Raw genomic sequence first — 7,615 nt, 5'->3', positions numbered from 1 at the left:
GTCTACACTTTGTCCGTTCCGAAGGTTCTATCTCTTGGACGTAATGGGCTCCTTTTCAAGGTCTGTGCTTGCAGGTGCGACTCAGAACTTGTGAAAAGGATGGTGTGTGTGTCATCTGTGGGACACCTCACCCCCTCGGGCAATTATACACCCACATTCTCCCGTGATCCAAGATAACTCAGGTAATGACTCGGGGAATGGGGTGTACAGGGTGTCTGGCATTTGACCTGTGACCCTTGTGAGCTTAGGCCATGGTTTCATCAAATTCATGTTCATGCTACTGGGTTGGGTTGGGCCCCCTACTGCTACACTTAAGCAGCTGAGTTTATAAAGTGGCAGGAGGGCCACGGCGACTAACCTATAGCTGGTTTGGCTCAGTGAGGCAGTGTGATGACATGTCGCAGCAGGGCGAACATTCATCAGGCAGAGCCTGTGTGAGATAGAACAAAGGTTACGACATTTTAACCCTAGCTCTATGACCAGATTACAGCTTGTCCAACAGTTTAGTCATCAGCCTGCTGAGCAGACTTCAACTGTACTAGAGTCTCCTCAGGGTGCCGCCGACTGGCTTCTTCTGACTCTCGCAGGAATTGCATCAACTCATCATCCACCCTTCTAAGGAGACATCGGTGTGGCAGTTGGTGTTGTTGCTGGGCTAGATGCAGTATCAGCAAATGCTGTGACACTGATACAATGTCCTGGTGCCTCAGGTCTGCACCCCTCTAGCCCCTCTGTTGTCCCAATAGCAGGGAGGGCCACATCATGTTGCCCTCCCAGAAAGTCATCCAGTTATCTCTGAATAAAACTGGAAGCATATGGCTACTTTTATTATTATCTTTCACTTTTTGTATGCATCAACAAGCCATTTCCTGGCTTCCATATCAGGGCAGAAAGACTGTGTGAAATGGCTGCCCAACTTTTCTGCTGCATCTTTCCATAGCTGTTTTTTATTGGCCTTGGCAGATTTTAGCCGTACATTCAGGTCTTTTAGAGTTTTTGGGCTTTATGTGGCATCAGTGGTCTCCTGTCTAATAACACATAAAAGTAACAGGTTAGCATGCACAACATTGTTAACATTATTACTATTTTTATTATTATGATTTTTATTATTATTACCTAACCTGTTATGGTGTGAAAGTCTCCAGTTCCAACCATGTTTGCCATGATTGTGAAGTCCTCATTCAAATAATATGTGGTGGAGTCTGCTGCATTGTGGTATAATGGACTGGGGAATGGAGTGCTCCTTTGGGGATCCGCGAAATGTTCATGTTCAGGTCCAAATAAACTTTTAAAAAAACACACACACATTATTAACACCACAGCAATGATAGAGCTCTGGGAAAGTTAATTCACTCATTCATTTACCTCATTTATTTATTTATTTACCTGAAAAAAATATTTTGGAACAAAACAGTAGGCTACCTCTCCATGTTCAAAAATCAGTCATTTTCCACATAACTAAAGATCTAAGAGTAATGATAAAGCAACAACTGGTTCGACCAAACCTAACCTCTAACCAATATATGGCCCACTTTACCCTATTGTTTAAAAAAAAAAAAAAAACTTAAAACTTTTTAACTGGAATTTCCACTTCCAATTAGTTTTTTATTTCTTATTATTTTTATTTCATGGGGTAGGTGCAGTGGGGTTTGCGCTAGCCAGGTTAGCTATTGTTAGCCACTGTTAGTAATACCAGTAGATAACAATGCATTACACAGTATTTTGTGCATACAAACACTGTGGCAACATGTCCACAGATACTGTAAAAGTTGGACACTACTGTGTGTACTACTGATTTAATGAGACACAAACAATAATAAGTATATTACTACAGCTTTCACATACTGTAGATGTGCAGAGCAGCCATCTTGGATTTTGAAGACAGGGTTGGTGAGATTCTTCTGACTTTGTGAATCGGATATCCAACTATAGGGGGCATTCCAGTTGAAATTTCCAACTGGGAACTCAGAAATTCCTACTTCCCTTTGCAAATGGAGTGCACCATAAGACTGCACTGGTGATCTGTCATTCTCATTTAAAAAATAAATGAAAGCCACTGGAGACTGTATGTACAAGGAATCATATATTATAGTTGTCTGATATGTAGCACACAAGGGATTTAGCATTAGCAATAACAAAACTGGGAGAAAAGATGACAAAAAAACGAAGAACATTACTATTTTGAAATGGTGCATGTCTCAGAAAGTCCATGAGAGAAGTATTGTGTAATAACAGAAGTGCATCGTTTCATGAAATGGCACTAGAAACCAGGTCCCATGGTGGAACTTATACCCACACATTCACACAGACACGTCTGGAAACTCGTCTATCTCCAGGAACTAAAAGCTCCCTCATAAAAGACTAATTTGGCCATTACTGCCCTTGGCGGAGCAAGGCGATAAGACGGGTGAGCATGTGAGTGGCTAACATGCTGTAATGATTTCTGAGGCATGATGGCGGAAAGATGGCTTCCTCAGGGGTTGTGGAATGGCTACAATGCTACAAAACATGGATATCACATTATTGAAACAAGAGTCTGAGGAGGCTGGCTGGTTGTAAGTCCTCATCTGGGAGGAGAAGCTGGAGAAAGAAAAAGCAAGGCGGGGAGGATGAAGGAAAGGAAATGGAGGGAGCCAATCCATCAAGAGAAAGGGGTTTGTGTTTTTGTGCAAGCCTATGCATGAATGTCTGTATGTGTGTGTTTTTACGGAGGCGTATCCTCTTAGGAGAGGAGAACTCTGGGAGTAACTCTGGGAGGATGAGAAAGCGGGAGATCGAGAGAAGGCACAGAAGAAACAATTGGTAAAAAAATGACAGCAACCATTTGTGTATGTGTGTAACTGCGCACATGCATGGAAGAGTGAGTGCCTTTATGTGTGTTAGCAGCTTACTCTCAGTGGAAAAGACGACTCTCTGAGGGGAGACTGAGAGGTAGAGACAAGACAAAGCAAGGCAGGTGATGGAAAGTGTGTGTATGTGTGAAGGAGGGGTAAAGTCTATCCCCATAAGAGAACTAAAAAAGAAGAGAACAAGAGATGGAGGGGGAAAAAGTAATGTAAGAGTTTTGGCTAAAAGTAAAGAGAAATCCCAAAGTTAAAGCATGTTTGTGTGAATATTTGCATGCATGAGTGTTACAGAAGCAGCTTTGCAGTACATTAATCATATATGAAACATTTCCACAATTATACATTGCCTTAGTGTAATTCTAATTATCCATTCGAGGACGGCAAGGACTCACCGGTTCGCCGCAGGGCTCAAATCAAAGACGACACCGAGAGAGGCGAGAGGAAGGGGAGGAAGGCAACGTAATGAGGGAGCAAAGAAAAAAAAAGGTAAGTGAGAAGAAGAAGAAGAAGAAGAAGAAAGCAAAGAAAACAATGTGTTAGTTAAATGTTAATTAACCAGAGACAAAAAAAGCAACACATAGGGCACCGCATTATGAAAGCGAGGATGAAAGAAAGGGGAAGTATTCAGAAACTAGGGGAAAATGACTGAATGCATTCAAAACAAATACATGAAGGTGGGGAGGAAGTGAAGGCGGCAGGGAGGCTTAAGGATTAACCTATTAACGCAGCAGGTTTGTCATGCTGTAAGCCTCTTAGGAGGACCTTTCCGAGCCGAGAGGCGGTGAGAATGTCAATTTAGGCACTTTCTCTGCTAGTAATTACGCTCTATCTCTGGGCTAACGGCTTATTTTGCATGCGGACGGACAAAGAAAAGATATTAAAAAAGAAAAGAGATTCAGGCAGAGAACATACAGAGAGGAGATTCCTACAGTCAGAGGCAATACAGTTGCTGTCTAGTGTAAGTATATATAGGATGTGACAAGATAAACTCCTCTTAAATTCTCTTTATTTTTCATCTTAAGTACAGTACTTCTGCAGCCCCTCTCAACTGTTGGCTTTTTTATCATTTCTTTTTTGAAGAAATCTTGAAGTGTCAAACTGCTATATTGGAGCAAATCAAAGAACAAAAAAGAAAATTAAGAGTTTTTTTATACGCTGCACTACTAAAGCAGATGTGCCTCTTGAAACCAAAATTGCAGACAGATGACAGAAATGAGATATATTTAGGATTTATGCAGAAACTTCACTGCAGTTTTTTTGTGTCTGGTTTAATTATGCTACTTTTATCTTTCACAGACCGTAATGTCGTAAATTTTGTTGAACTGATCTGTCACTAAGCACAATAAGACTCAGGGCTAAGTGATTAATATCTTCCATATGTGTTTGGAATATATAGATATACTTATACATATAGTATAGATTTATGAAAAGACATTATAACTTGTTGATGCAGTCGTTCCTTGGCCAGTGTGAGCCAAGATAAATTACTAGCCTACATCAATGAAAACTGTTTATACAAGGGAGACTGCTGTGGTAATGCAACAGGATGGTAATGATATGTCAACCTTTGCAGTTGATAGATAAATAAAGTCTTTCTATTTTCCAGAAAACAGTCATTATTCTTGTCTGAGCAGGTTCCAAGGTGATTTTTTTGGCAAAGCCTTCCCCTGTATGACTTGTTAAATTTCAAATGAAAAATGCAACCTAAAGGGGTTGCTAGAAAGGCTGCAGACTTTAAAACTCATGTAGTGCAACTACTTGTGTTAAAACTGAAACAAGACAAGAGCCTACACTCATGTCAGGTAAAAAAAAAGAGGTCTGGACCAAACATTTAACCCCCCTGTTATGTTCCGGGTCAAATTGACCCGTTTTAAAGTTTGAAGATCTAGGAAAAATAGTTATTAGTATAAGTATTTTTTCATCTCACAAATTTGCAACCACCCCCTGCATGTTATATATATATATGTTATATCACATAGATACTGTTCGGGTCAATTTGACCCAGCAGTCAAACTGGAGGTAAAAGGGTGTCAGAAATGTCAGATTATTTTTTTCTTTGCAACTGTGAGACATATTTCATCCCAATCACTCACACACACACCTAGACAAACACACACACACACACACACACGCACACACACACACACCTAGACAAACACACACACACATGTTCATATTGCGATTGCTTGTCTGTTGTATTGTTGTATTGCGATTTTGTTCATTTCTGGTTCATAAACAGTGCGTGTATGTAAAACATAATTTAAATGTTATGTTTCAATGTTATGTAAAACTATTGTGTTTCATATGTTGGTCTTTCAAAAGCCATAAAGTGGTGAAACATTTAAAAAAAAGTTTGAACATGCATTTTTTTAAATGAAAAACGAGTGAATTATCCTAATTGAACCATATTAAGGAAACACCATTGCACTAAATATTGATAGAATAGTTAGTAATGGAGTTAGTAATGAAATATTCACACTGCTTGTTAGGATTTTTTTGGTTTCTTTTGGATAATTAAACATGCACTGGGTCAAATTGACCCGGGAACACCATTGCTGTTCCTGACAAATGAACATAACAGGAGGGTTAAGTCATAACTGCAAGACAAAACACAGACAGTTCTGGCTCACAGAAGTTTACTTCATCTCTTTTATTTATTTCCGAAATATAAAACAGTTGGTGAAATCTGTCGGTGACATACAAGAAGTTATTGTAATGCTGGCTGGATGAATAATGTGTGCAATTCATCTTACAGAGTGTATGTGATGGGAAAAGGTTGTTTCATAACCCCAATGTCACACTCCGATGCACCTTCCCTCTTTTCTTTCACACAAACATCCAAGCCAGGTCGGCAAACACCCTCACCCCGAACAGCACTGATGATATTGTACTTCTAAATATAACATCACATTTACATACTGTGTTTATTTGTAATTTAATATTTGCATAATGTCTCATCTGTAATGCAACATTTACATTCTGGTTTAGTTGATACTGTTTCATGCATAATTGTTTGGCTTTTATGTGTTGGGCTTTCACTGAGGAGTCATGTCAAACAGAGTCTTCTGTATAAAATTAACCTTTTCTAATTAGTTTATAAGAACATTCATAACTCATCAAAATGCACGTTGTTCAGCTCGTATTTGCATATTGGGAACACCCTGTCAGTTATATGTGATGTATCATGTATGATATATCACATTCAAGGTGATTTCTAAGTCATTTTTATTGTCTTACATTTTACTGAACATTGCAGCAGGTGGATGAGGTTTACGATAACGTATAGTGTCAATAATGAAGATAACTTTTCAACTTATCAAATATTTCCCTGTGGTTTTATAAGTTTTCTACTATGCATTGTGTCGTGTAGTAAATTACTTCTATTTCTCATTAGCTATGACAAACCAGACAGAGTACAGATGGTTGTCAAATGGGAAAAAAAACAACAAAGTGTCTTAGTGCCGTGTTGTTTAACCACAAGCCTGCAGAACAGCTTCAGTGCTCCTTGTCATATTGTACAAGTTTCTGGAACTTTCCATTCTTCCAAAATATATTCTCTCATTTGGTGTTTTGATGATGGCGGTGGAAAACATTCTCTAATCAGGATGTAACCTAATATAGAAACATTATTCAGATATGAACAGATAATGTACTTTGAACATCTTCCTACTTGCCCGTCAAGCAATTTGCACACTTCTGAAATTGAACTCACTCTTTCCAGTGATAGCGGTATCTGCATAAATCTGCTTAGGAATTTAAGATCTTGCCTCATGATCATCGGATTCAGACTGTTTCTTCAGAATCAAAAGTAAGCTAGGTGACTGCTGTCTGTACATCCATACATAGGTACAGTGCAAACAGGAACTACTAGCAGCTAATGCAGCATGACTTCCCATAGAGCAAATTCACCAAAATGTAGAAAGTTAATTCTTTTTGCGATCTGACAGGTGGAAAATGTCGAGCTGAAGTTAAGGACATCTTGGAAGTGCAAATGCTTTCCACTGCAGTCTCATTACACACTGTGTGTGAAACAAGACATTCTTCACTTTTACATATATTTTTCTTCTTAAATAAAATAAGCAAATTACCTGCAAATACATTTTTACTCCACATGAATATTATTTGAAAAGGGGTTTGCTTTATTTATGCTAAATTATGGGAGTTATATGGTAGAGGTGGTACAAGAGGCTTGTCCATGCTTGGTCAATTTCAACTTGGTTGTGATGCATAAAGGTGGAACGACTCATAGGTGTGTGTGTGTTCATGTCATGATCTTGTGCTGTGTGTCTCTGTCTCTTTCTCGATATTTTTCTCTCTTTCAATCTCTGAAACACACAGTGCATACTCACACCCACTGTCACAGTTTCTCTCTAGTGGTATCACAATTTCTTTCTCATACACAGAGTGAATCATTTTCAAGCATGATGGAACGGCCTGGATATTGATTGTTATCCAGCTAAGGTTTTATTACAGTCAGAGAAGCTTTAGGTAATTTCATCTTTTATCAGACTCTGGCAATAACCAAGCGCATGCAATAATATCAACAGGTCACTGTCACAGCTCACAGTGACCTGTGTGTTTCCTACAAAATATGGGAATACAGTCTACAGCATACAACTCAATCAGGCTAAGTAAAGCATCACACCTAAAGACTACATAAAATGCAAATCGCTGATTACTGCTTAATGCATAGTTTGATTTTCTATATCAAAATACAGTCTCCATCTATGTAGACGGATAATTACCTGTATTCTGTCAAATTGATGCAA

General features: G+C 38.8%; 1 long non-coding RNA gene across 1 annotated transcript; it reads right to left on the bottom strand.

Moving 5' to 3' along the window:
- Positions 1 to 735: 735 nt before the first annotated feature.
- On the bottom strand, positions 736 to 2,371 carry LOC137180598 (uncharacterized). Its single transcript, XR_010928015.1, has 3 exons — positions 1,846 to 2,371; positions 1,122 to 1,285; positions 736 to 1,028 (listed from the first exon to the last, which is right to left on the bottom strand). It is a non-coding gene; the product is annotated as an uncharacterized lncRNA (long non-coding RNA).
- Between the last annotated feature and the right edge of the window lie 5,244 nt (positions 2,372 to 7,615).

Source organism: Thunnus thynnus, chromosome 3 (genome assembly GCF_963924715.1).
Source record: "Thunnus thynnus chromosome 3, fThuThy2.1, whole genome shotgun sequence".
NCBI classification, from domain to species: domain Eukaryota; kingdom Metazoa; phylum Chordata; class Actinopteri; order Scombriformes; family Scombridae; genus Thunnus; species Thunnus thynnus.
This window is presented reverse-complemented; position numbering and strand designations above follow the sequence as displayed.